Source organism: Protopterus annectens, chromosome 2.part1, assembly GCF_019279795.1.
Source record: "Protopterus annectens isolate FY-2018-M chromosome 2.part1, PAN1.0, whole genome shotgun sequence".
Lineage (NCBI taxonomy): Eukaryota > Metazoa > Chordata > Ceratodontiformes > Protopteridae > Protopterus > Protopterus annectens.
This window is the reverse complement of record NC_056729.1, coordinates 1,013,020,520-1,013,041,848: the sequence shown is the minus strand read 5'-3', so window position 1 is coordinate 1,013,041,848 and position 21,329 is coordinate 1,013,020,520.

Here is a 21,329-nt window from a genome sequence, read left to right as displayed (position 1 = left end):
TAAGTGTATAGTATTAGATGTTTTAATGAATGAACACAATATTATTAATGAACTAAGTAGTATGACATGTTCATTTAAACTGATGTCATGTGACAGGTTGATGAGTATTTAAAAAGTTTAATGAAGTGTTGAAGCCTTAGTCTAAAGAAGTCTCTGACTGAGGAGACGAAAGCGCTAACTATTGGCTTTTGAGTCCTAATAAATTTTGCTGGTTTTACTGTACTGACAAAACATTTTATTTCACGTAATTATGGTTTTAGTAGAAGAAGCTGAGCCAAATGTTTACAGTTTTTATGCATATCTCTTTGAGTTACTAATGGTTATTGTACAATATAAGTAAAGGCAAATAGGCAGTATTGTGCCAATAATTTGCACCCAGACCTTTCAGAAAACAATCTGCATCTGCAAATAGCCTTGTAGTAGGTGAGCAAGACTAAACCATAGATCATAGCAATATCTCACCGATCAAGAATAATAATGTAAAGTGACAGCCTCTGTGCTGGATGCCCTGAATGCCCTGCATACCAGAATGCAGACCCTCACCCAGGCTTTGTAAATGCTGCGATTCCAATACCTCTCACAGAGGTGCCATTGGAACATATTGCTATAGACATTATAGTGCCATTGGTAAAATCCAGCAATGGGTTTCAGTGCTTCTTGATTATTTTGGACTATGCAACTAAGCATCTTGACTACCAGACTGCCCGCATGTAAGGTTAATGTAAATCTAAAGCTATGGAGTTAGTCTTATTATTTTCTGGAGTAGGGGTAGTTACAGAAATACATATGTTTTATTTATTTATTTATGTATTCATGTATTTATTTATTTATTTTCTTTAACAGGGTAGTACATCAGTCACAACTGATCAGTTTCAGACACTACTTTGGTATCATGGGAGATGGCAAAAACTGAGACCAATTAATACCATATTTCATGCTTGCCACTGGATATGTACCACACGTCTCAAAATGCTTCAGTCCTTTTTTGTTATTATATGGCAGACAACCAAGCAGACTCTTATATATTGCCAGAGGTACTTGGAATAAAGAGAAATCCCATTTAAACGTGTCAGAGAAATATACTAACTTACAAGATATGCAAACACATGGAAAGAGTCAAAGGGGCTCATAAAACACATGCAACGACTAGAGAAAGTTGGAGAGCAGGCTCTAGTTTTGGTCCTCTCCACAGAAAGCACCCTTCTAACTAAATAGCAGGCTCTATTTTGAAACAGTGAAGAGACTAAATGATTCAAATAACAAGGTTAGCCAGACTGGTGAGAGAAAGACTCAGCAGATATAGTATATTGATGTTCAGAAACTGTGGAAAGAAATGCATATCTCTGTAGTTAGCTTAATGGAAGAAACCGATGGAACTGGTAGAGAAAGAAAACTGACATCCTGCCTACAGTGCAGTGCATGATAACTTGTTTGAGCCATAGATACAAGAATAAGGCTTTTTTGTTGTTAAAAAAGGAACTGTTTTCAGAAGTACCTAGAACTGCAAACCCGATTCAAAACTATATGGAGACCATTCCAAAGACTATCCAAAAGGAAGTGCAAACATTTGTAAGAAGGAGACAGATGAGTCATAATGCAAACAAAACTGCCCTATAGCCTTTGTCTCAAAGACCAATGGACTGGTAAGATTCAGCAGTGATTAGGGAAGATGCACTAATAGAACCATTGGGGAAGGTATGATTATTGACTTCATTAGATCTGATAAAGGGCTAATGGCAAATCCTTCTAACAACTGAAACCAGGTAAAGACAGCCTTTTTCAACTACAGAGGGCTTGTTCCAGTACACCACCCTTCTTCTCCTTTTTGGTTACATAGTGCCCTTACAATCCTTCAAAGATTAAGTAACTGAACCATAAAGCCCCATGTCAAAAATCATACTGCTCACTTGGATGATGTCATAATACACTCTGTCAACTCGAAATACTAAACTTTATAGGCTGGTGCTCTGTTTATAGCCTTTAATAGTTTGGTGTAAAACACTAGTAAGGCTTTACCCACTGCAGTATAGATGGTCTGGGTCTGAAACCAATGGTTTCAATTTTGGAGGGTCAAATGCAACATAGCATGATTCTTCCCTCCCTGTGATATGGCAAAATTATATAAAACTTAAGTGACTTAATGCGAATAACATTGATTGTAAATAGAATATTGTTATAAATAGTGCAACCAGCACTGTCTCTGTAAGACAGACAGCAACAGTTTTAATTAGAGACGCTTCTAACATGTATGTCTCTTTTAGTATAAGAAGGGGCATTAGTACCCAGAAGAGTGGTTCTGACTAGTGTACTACAACAAAGGATAACCTATTTTCAAAAATAACAAGAAGAATTCTGGACATCTTCCTCTAGGAATCCGGAAAGAAGGGAATTGGTTGAAAGTGCTTTTTGGACTATTTTTTTATTGTTTGTTGTCCAGGGTAGAGCACTTATCTCCATGAACCCTCTTCAGACTCAACCCAGGAGCAGTGTCTGGTTAAGTGACTTGTTCAGAGTCTCACAGTTAGGCAATGGAATCCGAGAGAATCAAACCTTGCACCACTGGACCACAGGAAACAGCTCACTAACAGCTCCTTAATACCCTAAGCCAAATGCCAGACAAGTTCTGTTAAAACTGTTATGAAAGATTTTTTTAACTTGTGGTACTAACAGAAAACATCTTTTATGCAATTTTGATTGCTTCAAATGTATCTACCAGAAGAGTATTTTCCAGTAATTTCTCCTTCAGTTCAGTAATATATTGTAGACTGACACATTGTTTTATATTTATCTGCTGATTTATTTCTATACAAGATATAGGTTATTTTTGAAAAAGATTAATCAATGACTTTTCATTCTAATGGAAACCTGTTAAGACCCACTGGATTACACATTACTCACTTTACCTCAGGGTAATCTGTAAAAAACACAATATAACAATTCTTGAAGCTTTTTTGTTGTTAAATGCAAGTATTTCGGTCTTATGCTTTTGCTTGTAAGAAATTGATATACCTTTTGAGGTTCATGCAGGTGGTTTGTTTAAAGGCTGCAAAGCATAGCATTGTATCCCCTAATGGAACAGATTATACATAAAGTAATACGATGATCTCCACTGAGTGACTGGACATGACTTTTAGAATTAGATGGGCTACAGAATATTTTTATAGACACAGCCCAATGTTTAATGTATTGTCTGCCATTGTCCCTCAGTCTTGAGGGATAGTGTCATCTTTTATGACTTGTTCATTTGTTTTGTAATTATAATTAATGTCCTTTTGTCAAGTGTCATGATGCTACATTTACTGACATTAAAGGTGAGGTCCTTACCACTATTACAGTATGTGTGCATATTTTGCAGATCAACTTGGTAAACTTTGTAATCTGTTGATGAAATAATTATGCAACACTGTTTGCATTCATTAGCATACATGATTATCTATAGCTCTATTCCCACATTTATATGTGAAATAGAGGTCCAAAATGAAATTGCCCCAGAAGACAGCCCTGCCAAAAACTAGTACTAACCCCTGTCAGGACAGGCAGGTAATCCCTATGCTGACCTCGAGTTCTGTTGCATATCTATTCTCCAGGACTCAGTAAACTTCATTTAGACTTTGCACAGAGCCTACACTAAGTGTTACCATGGATGTGATGTTGCTCATCACTCTGCATTGCTCAATGCATATTAATGATGTATGGTGCGCCTAAGCAAGATTTCACAGCTCACACCAGTTTTGATGGCCATGAAAACTCTTAGGTCTGACTGTGGATAACATTTCCGTACAAGGTTGCTGGCCACAAAAGCTTGCAAGCAAATGTAGATAGCAATTCTGTGTCAGTCCTAGCAGCTCCAGTGTGCAAATTTGTGCAAAGTGACACTAACCACCAGGACTGCACAAATCATACCTTTCAATTGTACCTCATTTGGGGTTTTAAAAAGTTCATGTTGCATGAAGTTTCACATTGCAAGGGTCTGTCACACACCCAGTGTTATGAAATTTGTCACTGACAGCCAGGGGTAAATAGAAATTAATCACATTAATTCATTAAAAGATCTTTTATGTAAGTAAAACCAGCACATTTTAACCATCATATAACCTTCCTAGTTTCAGATGTTAGTAAGCCATTAGTATGTTTTCCACATTTTGCCTATTTGTTCCACATTATGAGGGCTACTCTTTCTCATTTTGAAGATGGAAGGTTGAGAGCTATGACACATATAGCACTGATTCTGCTCAATAATTGTAAGACAGCACAACATTTGATTTTTCCTTTCTTTAGTTTTCTTCATTTAAATATTTTGGCCACTGCTTGCATGATGAACCATGTAGTGCAAACACTGAAAGTGGAGTATCTGGGCCAACAAAATAGTAAAATAAGGGATGTCATGTAACTTGTTTGTTGGCAGTGTATTGCTTCTATGTGGACAGGCATGGCCTTCACTTTTGCCTAAAACACATACACAAAGACCTGCACATCCAATAAACCTGAAATTGCATTCCTAGCCAATGCTGATTATGATTGTACACTTCCGAGCACAATGTTTGTGCAATGGTAAGCATTGTGCAACATTTTAAAACACTGTGCACATACCCAGTAAGTGCATAATAACTGGAATTGATGGCAAAACATCAGGATACAAAATGCAGTTGGTGGGAAAACTTCATTCTACTTTGGGCTTGAGGAGGGAGCTCACATCTGAGCTCAGAGGTGGGGTATCCAGGAGTCCAAAGTGTTTGCTGGACTCCTAGTTAAGCATCATCGACCCTGATTACTGCAGAGGGACTATTCAGGCTCAGAATACAAATCTGAAGCATGTGATAGTGTTGCCAGGGCTTTGATCAGTCCTACAGGTATCCCCACACTGGTGATCAATGTGATTATCTACAAGGTCAACCACAATGTGAGCAGAGTAGACAATAAGGCACAGACCAGGAACTCAATGCAGATATATAAGGAAACTGTTTATTCCCAACAAGCACACCGACTGAGTGCTTTCACCAGGTAAACTGGTTTCATCAGAGTCATACAAAACACACCCAGCACGATCTTCTTAAATACTCATTGAAATCACAATTAATCAATCAATCAATTAACAAACATTCATAAAAGTGTTCAGAATTATAAAATTCTTGAAATACTAAATGTTTTGATACCATGTAATAAAACCAAATACAAACGTTTGGCCTGAACAACACACTGTCCACAGAAATTCTACAAGAAAGTTGATGTAAACATAAAATTGCAACAATCTACTATAAAAAACCACTTGTAATATAGTTAAACAGCTTGCTCCCAAAAGTACATGTAAACATACTCTATAACAAATATTAATAACATAACACACTATCAAATGTTGAATAAAAAACAACTATTATGACACAGTCAAGTATATAAACTTAAATAAAATTAGCCCTATATTTCAATAAAGGTTTCAAGGAAATACTTTCATTGATCCCCGGAAATTTTGTGGCATTCAATCTAATCTGCCACTCCATTTCACGAAGGGCTACTAAATTGTTAACATCACCATAACAACTTGATTTTATCCTATCAACTATAAAGAATAAAAACTTTTTAAAATCACAGCAATTCTTTGTATGCAAAAAGAGGGCGTTGTGATCATCCCCTCTTCTGATGGAACTGCAATGCTCCCTAATCCTCTCCTTCAAGCTTCTCATAGTCATGCCTACATAAAATGCTTCGCATAACATGCAAGAAGCTATATAGACACAATTACTCGTAACACAATTGCATCGTCCAGGACATGCAATTGTGCGTCCAAAACCAGCCACCGTAAGGTAGGAACCCTCAGCTATGTATCTGCACCATTTGCAACATCCACATTTACCCATGTAAGATCGCCTGAACCCATCATTGCTCCTTTCCAAAATGTCCTTCAAATTACGCCCCCTGCTATAAACAATAGCAGGTGCATCACCTAAAATTGCTTTCAAGCCAATACTCAAGAAGTAATCCCAAAGACCCCTCAAACTTGCACATATTTCAGGTGAAAAATCATTGTATTTCAATACAAAAGTTGGACCAATCACATCAGTACAATTGTTCAATGCGTCACTATTGAACTTGGCAATAGAGGATGATGTACCCCTAATTTTTAAAATCGGTACATATTTACTTTTCCTCTTTCTATAAACTTCTTTTTTGGTTTTAGTTAACAATGCCAATGGGTAACCCCTTTCAAGAAATTGACCAATGAGTGTATAAATCTCCTTTTTGAATGTTGTGTCATCACTGATCAATCTAGATAAACGGACCATTTGGCCCTTCACCAAACCTTTCCTTTGGTGGATCGGATGACAACTGGAATAGTGCAACATGGAGTTGGCATAACTAGGTTTCCTATAAATGTTACTAAGAAACCCCAAACTATTTTTAGAGATCTTAATGTCCAAGTAGTTGGCACAATCGTAACTCCAGCTGTACGTAAATTTAAGGAACCTAGAACTATTATTTAAATAATCAATGAATTCCTTAACACTCAATTCATCACCTTTCCAAAAAATAAGCAAGTCATCAAGAAATCTGTTGTACAGTAAAATATTTTCAACAAACCTAGAATTAAAAATATTTTCTTTTTCCCAGGCCAGGAGAACCAAATTAGCAAAAACTGGGGCACATCGAGCCTCCATTGCTACCCCAGTTAGCTGTTTCTACATTTCTCCTTCAAATATTAGGAAATTGTTATCTAGAACTAACTCCATCAACCCACAACAGATCTCCAATTTCTCCAAATCAAAACTCGAACTAGAGAATAAACTGTCATAAAATAGTTCTAGGCCCTCTTTATGTGGAATTACAGAAAACAAATTAATGACATCAATTGTCAAAAAACCAAAGTTACCCAATTTAGAAAAGTCAACCGAATTCAGTCTCTCAAGACAATGCCAAGAGTCCTTCAATATGTGTCCTGCATCCAATAAGGCTTTCTTGCAATAAAGGTCAACAAAAGCAGCCAATGGTTCAGTCTTTGAACCCTTGGCAGAAACAATGGGTCGAAACTGCAAGTGCTCAGTTCCCTTATATACCTTAGGTATTCCAAAAAGTTTAGGCGTATTAGGGAACTTCACTGCTAGATAATGGAATTCAACCTCATTAATGACGCCTTGGTACAAGGCGTCCAATAAATATAAATCAATTTTCTGATATGCCAAATTCACCTCATGCATAGAAACCCTACCATAGATGTTGTCATCACTCAATATTTTCATCATTTGGCAAGTATAGTCAATATTGTGCATGACAACCATCCCCCCACCCTTGTCTGGTCTCATGCATCTATACTGCCTAGATGAAATAAATTCATTGAGTGTAGCTCTCTCACCTTTAGTCAAATTGTCAACATATCCAACTTTTCATACACAAATTCTCCTCAATTCATACTCAACCATATTTTCAAAAATACTAATTTCCTTATTAGGAAGTGGCATAAAGGTGCTTTTCCTCTTAAGTGTTGTATCTTTCTGCCCTTTGTCTTGAGTAATTACACCAGGACAAGATGAATGAAAATGCAACTTCAGGTTTAATTCCCTCACAAACAGTTTAAAACTTTTCAATAACTGTGTTGTGTCAATGTTAAAACTCGGCACAAATTTGTCACCCTTACTAAACAACTTAAAATGGGATTCATTAAGCACAAGGTCAGTATAATTGTATATAATAAATCCCATTTCCTTAGTTATACTGTGCTTCATCCCCTCAACTGGGACTGTAATCAGATTGTTGACTCCTTCTATGTTAAAACTACTGTCACCCCCATCAAGACTAAACATCTCATGGGCTAAGTTTTCTAAAGTATTAGTCTCCATAGATCCAAGAATGTCAGAACCTACCGGTGCAGAGACACACCCATCCTCTGCAACATGTTCACTTTCAAAGCACAAAAAATTGTTGTACACATTTCCATTGGTCAACCCATGATTACTAACCCTGTCTTGCAAACTACATAATGGTGCAGATTTTGTAATGGTATTGTCATAGTCACTGACCCCCACCTCAACACATTCGTCATAAACAACATTATCATGAACACTGCCAGTAACAAACAAAACGTCGTCAGAAATGCATGTTGGTAAAGGTACCGTAATGGTATTGTTATAATCACTGACCCCCCCATAACACAATCGTCATGAACAGATTGATCATAAACACTGTCAGGAATAAACAAAATTCCAATGTCCTTGCACACTTCAAAATCAACAATAAAGTCAGAGGTGGAAAATATTAATGGTAATTCATTCCCCTCCTCCTGGGACTCAATTGATGAAATTTGCCATAGTGCTGCCCCTTGTTCTGTAGTCTTTCGGACCTCTGAGGCATCACCGGCTCCTCTAAAAAAGTATCTTGGTCCTGACAGTCATCAATACAATCTCTGCTGGAACTACTAGAGTCAGCCCTAGTATATGTCCCGATTTGAAAACCGGTTGCGTTACACCCTGGTGGATATGCTACCATGTTTTTGTATTCAATACAGTCTCTAGCCAACTTCTTGTTTTTGATAATCGTGTTCTTTTTAACAAAACTTTCAACATTCTTAATAACTTTTTCAAAGTGGTTCTTGTGTTGAAAAAACAATAAATCATTAGTAATACTCGAGTCAAGCCTAACAATTTCTTCACGAAGCTGCTTTAGTTTGATATCGTTATTGCGTAAAATCACATCAAGCAGTTCCATACCTGTTCTCTGATATAATTCAATTAATTCCTTGTAGGCCTCCGACCCAGGGTCAACCCCCGTAGGCAATTTCCAAATGCGTAGACCCTTCGGTACCTGCTTCAGGTCCTTAGATTTAGACAAGAACAAGCTATCTAGTTGAACCGCTCAGTATTTGGTACACAATTTCTCATATTTGAAGATTTGTTCTCTGAGCGTGAGAACAGGTTGATGACCATCGCCCCTCTGATCACTCGTGGACGAATCAAGCTGCAAGCTCAACTCAGGAGCCTCGAACCAGGAAGCGAGATTACGTTGCTGGGTAGTGTAGTTCTTTGAACCCAATGAGGCAGCCACAGCAGCATTCGAAGCACTAGTTCCAGGTTGATTCCTCCCAACGACACCACTGTAAGTAGCAGTAGGGTTATCCCTTTGCCCTGGTGTGATGTCGTTTGGTGAATGCATAGTATATAGTTCTACTTGTGTCTCCGTAGGACTATTAACCGGAGTGTCATCGTTATTAACCCTCTCCTCTTCATACACATGAACCAACTTGCCCAACACTGCTGTAAGCTCTTTGAGAATACCTTCCATGTTCTGGTCTCACCATGCCAACGCCACAAACACCAAGTCAACCAACTGTGAAATTCAGTTCAAACACCAACTCCAATACAGGAATCCACTTTAAAAAGAGAAAAACAAGGTCGACCACAATGTGAGCGGAGTAGACAATAAGGCACAGACCAGGAACTCAATGCAGATATATAAGGAAACTGTTTATTCCAAACAAGCACACCGACTGAGCACTTTCACCAGGTAAACTGGTTTCATCAGAGTCATACAAAACACACCCAGCAAGATCCTCTTAAATACTCATTGAAATCACAATTAATCAATCAATCAATTAACGAACATTCATAAATGCAAATAAAAACACCATTTTGATAAGAAAACCAAATCAAGCCGACCCAAGGCTGAAGACTTCCAACAGCACAAGAAACAATCCCAAGATGTAGGGAATGACCCACGAATCCAAAGTAGAAAGTTAGAAGGATTTATTGCAAATAAATTCACGTAATCCAACTGACATAGTCAAAACAAAATGTACACACATACAGGGTTAAGCGCTTTCGTCTGATAGCCAGACTTCATCAGAACCCTGAACAAAAGGAATCTGCCCATTATATACACAAGTTTAAAATGTTGGCGCCAAAAATCTTAAAGAGACCGTTTCCAAAAAGTTAATACGTTTTCCTCTATACAAGGAATGAGTGAAAAAATGCATGAAAACACGCTAAAAATGCTTATTACAAAAGGCAAAAATAACATAAAACAATCCTAAAGGTTCACATACCCCATTAACATCTCATAAATCCCCAGCGGTAATACATAAATGATAAAGCTAACTAATAATTAAATAGTTGTACACATATACATATTAATTATATATACATATGAATTCAATGATTTGATATGAAGACGTAAATATAAAATATGGTTAATAAATATTAATACTATAAATGTATATATGTATATAAACATATCTACTAGAAATGTACCCTAAAGTGATACTGAAAATATTAAAAAAAAATAATAATAATAATAAAAATAATAAATGAAAATCAAACTTGTAAAAATGGCTTAATACTTATAAATCATTAATACCTGGGGAACAAGTGGCGTTGGTTCTAATCTGCCATGTAGCTTCCCTTTTGGCCAAATTAACTTTCCAATTCCCACCACTAGGGACAATATCAACCCTGTCAATTATGAAAAACTTGAAAATGTGAGTATTATCATAAAGAGAAATATGTCTGGCTAAAGCATTCTTTTGATCACCAGTTCTAATTTTATACAAATGTTCGTAAATACGCTTTCGGAAAGACCTCTCGGTCTTACCAATATAAAACACAGAACATTTAGAACAAACAGCAATGTACACCACACGGGGAGTTTGACAATTACCACCTTTACTTTTAACATAAACTCTATTAAGGTCATCCAACCTAACCCCATTAGTGTCTAATAAAGATGAACATTGCCCACAGTATCCACATTTCTTGGTCATACCAAAAGTAAATCTTGGTTTTTTCCTTAACTCTAAAAGATCCTTGATATTTGGGCCAGTCCTATACACAAAATTAGGCTGGTTACCAAGAATGTTAACACAATCTTAGTCAGCTTGAAACAACCTCCAACATTCGAAAATAATATTTTTTATATATTGAACATAAGGGGAAAAATTCAAAACACATACTCTGGACCCGTGAATGGATGAAGTCACTGAAGCTTTCCTAAACAGGTCACCTTTCCCTAAAATTGGAAAGAATTTTTTACCCCATTCCCGTTTGACATATGAGATAACATCATTTAGCATACTATTTGGATAACCCCTATCCAAAAACAATGATTTAATAAAGTCAAGTTCCTTTAACATAATACCCTTATTAGATGACATACGGGCAGCTCTAATGCATTGCCCTTTAAAAATGTTCTTAAAGGTAAACCGAGGATGATCACTAGAAAAGTGTAAATAATTGTTGGAAAAAGTGTCTTTCCGATATATCCTCGAATCAAAACCATTAAAAGAATGACTGATAAAGGTATCCAAGTAGGCAATCCCGCTGGTATTGTATTGGTAGGTAAATTGCAAAAAATCAGTGGTTTTATTGATGTAATCCATAAATGATGAAATCTCACTAACAGGCCCTTTCCATAAGATGAACAAATCATCAAGATATCTACTATAAAAAGAAATATTAGAAAAATATTTACTAGAAAAAAGAAATTGATTCTCCCACTCAAACATAACTAGATTAGCGAAGATGGGTGCACAAGAGGCACCCATCGCCACTCCTCTAATTTGTCTGTAAAATTCTCCTTTGAAAAAAATGAAATTGTGGTCTAAAACCAAAGACATCATATCTACCAGGACACAAATACGGTCCCAAGTAAAACCAGAAATAGTTCTAAGACTATTAGAAAAGTACTCCAAACCAATGTCCCTCGGAATACATGAAAATAAATCGACAACGTCGATAGTCAAAAAAAACAAATCATTACTCCACAAATCGGGGGGATAATTTCCCTAAAAAAGACCAAGAGTCTTTAATGAGGTGGGGGATCTTTTCATACAAGGGTTTAGTCCATCGATCTATTACCACACCGATAGGAAAGGTTTTAGACTTACTACCAGATACAATCGGTCTGAAAGGGGAGTTGGATACACATTTATGGACTTTGGGGATGCCGAAAATAGTGGCTAAAACTGGAAAATCAACCCTAAGAAAATCATAAACATCTTTGGAAATTCTATTATCCAACAAATATTCCTCAATAGCAAGGTCAATTTTCTTATATCCTACGTGGATTTCATTAAGAGAGACCACTTCGTAATTTCCGGAATCCATAACAATTTTGGTCATAGCATTTAAATAGTCCACATTTTTAAATAGCACAATATGCATAATATGTTTAGAAAGTGCGTTATGCTCTTCTTTTTTCTTAACATTGTACATATGTTCTCTTATCCTGCCTTGAAAGATCCTATTGGTCTTGCCAACATAGAACGAGTGGCAGATTTCACATTCCGCTAAATATACCACATTAGATTTCATACAGGTAGCAGTAGTATGAAACATGAATTCTTTCTGGAGATCAGGATGATGAAAAGGATTTGATGTATTAATTAAGGGACAAAAATTACATTTGCCACAGGGTAAGGTAAATCCTGCCTATTTATGCAAGCTGGGGACACACATAGTTTCAATTTTAGGGTTTTAGAGGTTGTTATTCCGCATATTAGAGAAGGTGATATTAGGAATCACATGGAATACAGAGAAACCAACTGGATTATTACTCTCAGAGCGGATAGGGGGAGGGAGTTGAATGAAAGGGCATCCATCAAACCCCTACTTAAAAAACGGAGGATACAGAAATAGGATGGAAAATGTTTATTATACCCCTTCACATATTGCATTTTTGTTCCCTTTTTATATGCATTTGCTGTTTGCATTTTCTACTCTTTCCATTTCATAATGTATTATGAAATGTTTTATATGGTAATAGATTATGTTTATGTGATATGACATTGTTCTTTTAAGAAGTTGTATGACTTAATTGGAATAGCATTGTGATTGGACAATTTTTTTTTATATTTTTATATATAGAGTATTTGTTTTATTAAGTGTTGGATGGTCTGAAAAAGCATATTAGCGAAAGCGCTTGCCGTAACTGTTTTTACTGCTGTTTATAATAAATTCTTTGAACAAAGAACTTAAGGGTTTTAAGAACCTGCTTGATTGTTTGGTTGTGAGCACTTGCCTTGTTTTCGTTTATATTAACTTTTTTTGCAACGAAGTATTTACCCTGTGGATTATTTTCTGTTTTGTTTTGTTATAAATACTGACAACTGTTCTGGTGCTAACATATGACAACAGTGAGTGCTTGTGCTCAAAGCTTTGGTCTAGGTGCTGCATTACTCCAACTGGAGGAACAAGCATTAAATCCATTTCCTTATTGCCAAAGCATGTTAACCAGTGTGGAACAGAGATTTTCACAGATTTAAAAGAAATGACATATGACTATGTGGGAATGTGAGAAATGCAGCAGATGCCTACTGATGTAGCGAGGTTACAGCTCCATAAGCCATTAGTTACAATGATTAATTCCTATTATTTAGATACGATGTCACCCAGATATCAATGATTACTCAAAGGAAAGAAACAATTCAATGTCGCAGCAATCCATTTACTGTTGATTGGGGCTGATATGCTTTCCAGAAATCCTATATGTGACCAGATACAGTGAGATACCTAAGAATATTGTGTCATCTACGTGCAGAACATCATGACAATGTGACCAGTGACTACAAAAAAAAAAGACTCAAAAACTCAAAATGTCAAAACAAACTGTAAAGATTAACAATGACAAATTGTTATATATCTGAGATGGATGTATAACTTTCAAACCATCCAAGCACATTTGTCTGAGCATGGTGGTTCCAAGACAGAAAAGTAATGCCCTTATTACAATGTGTTGAAATGTTAAAGCAAATATACAAAGCACATCACGGTCTCAATATTTATTTATTTATTTGACATTTGTTAAGCGGGTATGTCCACTTGAGCATGAGCCTTTTTCAGTGGAGGCCTAGGGAGAAAATCTAGGCAGATTGATTACTGACACTGCGGTGCAGCAGAAGGAGGATGGTGCACTCTTGAGTGTGTCATCCTTTGGATGAGATGTTAATCTGAAGCTCTGTCTGCATCATTTGCTGGTAGCTCAGGTGGATGTAAAACATCCCATAGCACCTATCAAAAAGAATGGAAGTTTCCTGATGTCCTAGCCAAACTTCTCCTAGCAGTTTAAATACCCCCTAAGGTGTCCCCTGAAAAGAGGCCACTAAACCAATCAACAAAGAATAAATAAAAAAATGAAATATACTAGCACTTTTATATTTGTGCATTATTTGCAGTTTTTGAACTCAGATATTTTGTGGTGCTGCTGTTTCTGCCACTGTATTTGACTGTTGAGCTTTATTCAGATCCATACATAGTTAAAATGTATATATTTGTTGACATTTATTTACCAGGAATGTCCAAATGGAATGATATTGCATTTTCTGTGGAGGCACTGGAAGGAAAGCTCCACAATAACACAGTAAGGTTACAGTTAAATAATAAAGTTATTACAAAAACTAATGCATAAGACATATTAATTATGTAAAAACAAATCACAATTTCAGTTCACATAGTGTGAACTTATATAGAGTGTAAATATTTGGACAGAGATATCAAACTGATAAAAGAACATTGTCAATAATTAAAAAGCTCAGAACCTTAGTTATTGTTCATAGAAATGATATACACACTAAGTACACACTTTTGAACAGATATGACTAGATAATGTAGTGTAGGCAAAATATTACTTGTCCTTTACCTAAGAATTAGATTTACTATATTCAGAAAAAAGGAATTAGTAAGTAATATGCCAGGGGGTATGGAGAGACTGGTTCAGCCTGGTGTAGTGCAGAAGCAGACCCACATCTTATTTACGTGGTCATTTAGTAGATGTTTGAGGTTAGATGTAGATCTAATTTGCAAAGGGCTATAATTCCAGTTTTTTGTGACTGAGTATAAGTAGAGACTTTTGCCAGAGGATTTGAGGGGTTTATATATGCTGAGAAAATGTTCATTAGAGCAAAGTGGTCTATTAGGGTGGTAAGGATGGAAAATAGGACTAATAGCAGAACAGTCATCTGCTTTGTGAATAATATTGTAAGTGGAGATACGGTGTATGTAATCTAAGTGGTGAGGCAGTTCAAGCCAGTTTAATGCCTTAAGGGAAGTACAGTGCTGGATGTATTATTGTTTGTTGGTGCAAATTTTGCAGCCTTATTATACCATGCCTCCAGCTTATTTTTAACTATAGACTGAAGGTTGGTTAGAATGGGTGTACTGTATAAGAGAGCTGGGAGAAGGTAGCTAGTGGCAAATAATTACTTTTTTATTGCGATGTTGCACTTCATCTTGAAATATAGTAGTGATGTTTTTTATATTGATGCATTATTTGCAGAGTTTTTGCACTCATCTATTTTAAAAGTTTTTTTTTAGTTTTTTGCCACTCTAATCAACCGCTACGTTTCTGCATTTCTGCCTGGTTCAAATTGCTAGCTGTTAGGTTTACTGTTTAAACTGGTTATTGGATTTTGGGCTTCATTTTAGTAGCTTACAGTTACAAAGTCAGTTCTGCCATCTACTGAGAGTAGAGTATAGCCTAGACTTTTCTATGCTGAAAATCACTGAAGAAATGTTAACATCTGCTTGCTGTGATTGGCCAGTAGGTTGTTTCACTGGTTTACTCATTTTCTCTCCCTCTATTAAATAGCCATATTGTGTGATGGTTCTCATCATGCAGCAGTGGTTAGCAATGCCCTGTATAGATACAGGTGATTAGAATCTCTATTTTGTTATGAAACTGTCCGTAAGTTCCTGAGCACCTAGTTGTTTGATGAGCACTAAGTTTGTATTAAAAGGGGCATTGCTCCATAAGATTAGACTAAAGTTGTACTTATTACTCAACTAGCAAACTAGCAAATGTGTTCTCCTTTACACTGGTTACATTGGGCAGAAAAATTTGCTTGGAATGGCTTATATGCTTCTTTTATTTTGAGGTATAAATGCTTTGTGGATGATATCTTTTTAATATGGTCAGGAAGGGAGGTTCAGTTTTAATCTTTTTTGGATTAGTTAAATGAGAATAGTACATTTTTTAGTTATTTTTAGATATTTATATTTATCATTTAGATTGTATTATACATACTAAATTACATAAGAAAAACATTCAAAAGAATAAATATTTGCAAAGGATGAGTATACACCCTGAGCATGTGTTTAATGGGGTGGCTCATGGGCAATTTTTGAGAGCTAGTAGAAGTACTAAGAAGCATAACTAATGAGCAAGTTAATGAAATGAGTATAGACTTTATAGACAGAAGCTATAACTGGAGAGTTTACAAATTAATAAATTAGAGGTTGAACTACAAAGTGGAACTACAGGAACACCATTTTTTCTAAATGTGTTAGTAAGAAGGTTAAAAATGAGGAATTTGGTATGAGATATTTTATGAAATATAATAGGAGGTCAGACCAAATTATGACTATTATAAGGAAGAATTGGTCCATATTATCTGCAGTTCCTGAGATAAAGAATATAGTAGGTGATTGAGTGAGGTTTATGTTTAAAAGAAAGGAATTTAAAAGAGCAATTATGTTACAAGGATTTACCAAGAACAAATGTAGTTCAACTTATGACAGATTATACTAGTCCTTGTTTCAGTTGTCAGTTTTATATTTATATATCAACTGATAATATATTCAAACATACAGCTACAGTGACGGAATATAAATATAAATGCTTTGCTTCATGTAGTTCAGTGAATATTGTTTATTTAGCCACATGCTGCAAATGTACTGCATTCTATGTAGGGAAAAGCAATAAAAACTTAAAAGAACATTTTGTGGCTATTTATCTGATATTAGAAGACAGGTGGCTACTAATGTGTTATTTAAACACATAGCAGCCACTGATAGTACACAGTCCCTGGGATTCAATAGATTCTGTGCTGCGTCCGCTGGAAGTCTACACAGAGTTTACATATTTGTGCAGTGTATGTGGGGAGTGGTAGCTCACAATGCATGTTAATTATGTGGGGCCTGTCTAAGCCAGGTTTCATGGCAGGCAATCATGTTGCCCACCAGGAAACCATGTAAGTGAACATGGACATGAATTCTGTGTAAAGCAGAGCAGCTACCATCAGCGAATTTGCGCAGAATGTCAAAGTGATCACCAGGATTTCACAGATAGCTGTCAATGTGTTAGTATGACACATCTGCACAGAGGCCAACATAATGAGGAGACAAATGACTAGAAGTAGGGACATATTTGTCATAGATGTTGCATAGAAATGCCTTAGAATGAAACTCTCTCAACCCCTTAGAGCAAGAAATCTGGACAAAGCCATAAATAATGGGGGGACAAAGACCCAAATCTAGGGACGTATTTGTAATATTGCTCTTCCGTAATTAGAAAGTGGAAGGAATAATAGGTTGTACAGAACCATGAACTGTCTGAACAGCATGAAGTTTGAAACTGAAATGTCTGTCATTGGTTTCTGACTTCAATCTGCAATGACATGCCAATGCTTTGCCAGAAAACCAATATGTTATGAGGAAAAAAAAATAAGAAATATGAGATCAAGAGTGGACATTCTGCACAAATCAGGACAGTTGAGAGATATGACCCCAAATATATGTAATATTTGCTCATATCAGTCCTGAGATCATCCCAGTGATATGGCAAAAAGCCATAAATTTGATAAGGAAAACTTCTGGACATTCTGAGAATATCTGGACAGTTGAGAGATATGAATATGAAGTATATGGTCCAAACATAGTACAGGACAATGTACCTAGAGTGCAGAGTATTGTGATATCCCATTCCTAGTATTGTGTATGGAAGTTGTGTAAATGATCTTTAATGGGACATGCACTCACAAACAGAAAATACAACTCTTAAGTGTGAAAAAGCAGTTTATAGTTAAGTAATTCAATTAAAATGTAATTATAGTAATGAAACATTATCTAGCAATGAAAATACAGTTAAAAACAGTATGAAACAGTACAAAAATACAGTGAAGTAAAACAGTAAAAAAGGCTTTTTAAAAAAATGATTCTGCTCTTGGAGCCTCAGGGAATTTCTACTTTGTCACAGTGATGAATCACCACTCCTCATCACCCAACCAGAAGTGAAAGTTGCACTTGAACATGGTCATTGAGGAGCACTGCTTCACATGCAATGGGAGCCTCTATTACAGAGGTCAGTGAGTCATTGGGGATATATCTGTCTCCTTAGCATGCCCTGCTTATTTCACAGGCTAGGATAAGAACCCTGGACCAAGTTATTCTTGTCCCATTTGATTTGCAGATTTCCAACATTTCCAGTAAGGTAGGGCCTAAGACTGCTCTGTAGGGCATGTGTAGGTAAGCAGTCTGCATGATACTGAGTACAGTGACAGGTCTTTCAGTTTTTCCATTTATGCCCATGTTTGGAGCCCCTGGAGTCTCTCAGGTACAACCCTGTGTTTTCTGCAATTGCTGCAGGTGTCTGGTGAGGTTCATATATATATATATATATATATATATATATATATATATATATATATATATATATATATATATATATATATATATTGTTTAAGTAGTGTTTATTAAGCACGTTACTTATATGAATTCAAACCATTACCTTTATATATTATTTTTAAACTTTGTATTCTACCCTATCTTTCAATGTCTGTATCTACCTGAAACTCTATATTGTCATATTTGGAAAAACACTGTAATAGTTTGTAGTGCGTATATTACACATCACTTGTATGCATACAAACTAATACTATTTTATTATTTTTGTACTATATGTTCTTCCATGTCTTCAAGTTCTTGAAGCTATATTGCCATTTTAGAGTAAAACTTAAAGATACAGGTGCATACTCTAAACAAAAGGAGCACGCCATGAACCATTTAGTAACTTTTCTACAATGCGTTACTAGTTCATCCACATCTATCTTCTAAAAATACATTTCCGTTCCTACTCATGTTAATGCTTATGGAACTGATATCCTACTTATATGCTCATACAATAATAAAAAATAATAAATAATAAAAATAAATAATAATAAAATCCAAATAATAAAGATAATGAAATTGTGTATGTAACTATGTGCCTGATAGATGAAAGTTAATTATCGAACACAAGTAGTTAGCGTGTGCCTAAACTGTTTATATACTATTTTTACAGGTTAACGTTACACTGGTCTAACATATAGACTACATAGCTCTATACAAAGACTCCTATAATTATCATAAAATTAGTCATTCTAAATAACTGTACACCAAGAGAGTCTAGGTGTATACTAAATGATTATGACTAATGTCTGAATCTTGTGTCGCTAACACTTATAGACATAGTGATGTAATACACGTCAGTTACTTCTGTCTAAGTTCTTTAGTCTTAAAATACATAGGATAGTATACATCTCAATGATACCTGGATAGACACATGCATTTGTAATGAGTTGCCACATTAACTCTAGTCTTTCTAAAAGAAGACTATCAGGTCCACCTCTTATATCAGTTCTTATTTGGTCAATAACTCGGAACTTAAAACTATGCCCTGGGTATTCTGTCGTGTGTCTTGCCAATGCATTATCTAGTTTATTATGACTTATACTATACAGATGTTCGTACATTCTTTCTTTAAGGGTCCATATATATATATATATATATATATATATATATATATATATATATATATATATATATATATATATATATATATATATATATATATATATATATATATATATATATATATGCATTCCTTTTAGAGTAAAAACAGGCAACTTAGAGTACTTTTAATGTGTTACAAAGTGGTTTGCATACGTATTAACATTGGAATAGATAAGAATATATAACAGGAGTATATGACAGTAGAGACTTGACTGTATTAATTAACAAATGTATATTAGAATATAAAAGATTAATGATAAATAAGTTAATTTTACATTGTGTAAGAGACATGTGATGTCATTCGATGTTATAAATAGAAGAAAGAGGAGGAGTAATAACTTGTTTGAAAAAGTTTTTGGACAGCCGAAAACGAAAAGCATTGAATATTTGTTGTTTTAAATTAACCATATTTTATTGTAGTTGGTTTCGCTTAACATTTTGAATAAATCAACCTTATTGAAGAAACACGAAGCAGCGTATATTTGGATGAATAAGAGAAGGAAAGTAAAGCATGTTCCGTTTTCTCACAGCTATTTTGGGTGTATAGTTGTAATGGCTTTTTCTTGGTTTGTAGATCATCATTATAAGACATGAGTGGAGGACAGTGTCAAAGGACTTGGATAACTCAACATAGGCAATCTGTCCTGTTATCCCTCATCCAGGTCTTTGGGATCAGTATCAATCAAATCTACAAGATTTAATAAGTAAGATCTACCCTTGACAAAAGCAAAATGGGTTGGGTCAAGTGTGCTGAATGTCACCTATGTTCTTGCGGATATGGTCCATGCTGAGTCCATCCATAGCCTTGCAGAAAAGGATTTTTAGGTGTCTGGGTCAATAGTTGCTGGTCAGCATGTTACGAGATTGATATGCATTGCATAGCACACAACATTTGATATTACAGTTTGTAGTGTGGTTGATATTTGTGTGGAAAAAATACTATGACACCAGGGTTGCAGTGCTTGGGGGCATGCCAACACATGGGTGTATTGTAAATATTTAACATATTGTTAGATAGGGACCTCATTTTATATTGTTTCCACATGAACTTGATGGCATAGACAGGGAATGGGCAGTAAACAGCAGTAATTCAGTATAATATGTACATTTCAATAGCACAGAGAGCAGTGGATTTGCGAGATGATTTCCGTAGTGCATACGTATGTGTGATACACTTGTTTTTCCATAGCTAAGCAGTGCACAACCATAAAGCACATTGCTAAAGTCTGATAGTACTGAGTCTATGAAATACACCTGCTGCTTAACTGACTCTGTGGCAGCATGTGTTAATACATTGATGCATTTCTTTTTGGGGCCAGATGGCACTGGGTTTGAATACAGGTGTATCTAATACTTTTTAATATTTTGCATTACAGACTGATAATTCTATGACGTGAATTGTTTATATAAGATGTGTTGCTGTGTGTTGTCATAGAGCAGTGGTGTTAAGCAGCAGTGTATGATGGTAACCAAACCTGTTTGCTGCCTCTCACTATTGTTGCATGTTGGTGCATGGTGCACACTTCCACACAAACATGGATCCCAAAAACTGAAGGGAATCCATTGTTTTCCAGGAACTTATGTCTGGTGTGTGTTATTCTATTTTTGACCAAATTAAAGGTGTGAAAATGGGATAGATAGGAAAGTGGTGAAATGGGGAACAAGCAGGGGAAAGAACAAAGGGAAATCAGGAAAGGAATGTGCAGGAAGGAGGTAGGAAAGAATCATACCTATCCATTTCTTTAACAGTGTAATGTGAACATATATACAAAATATTAATTGAATTTGGGATGTCACCTCCAGAGAGAGGGG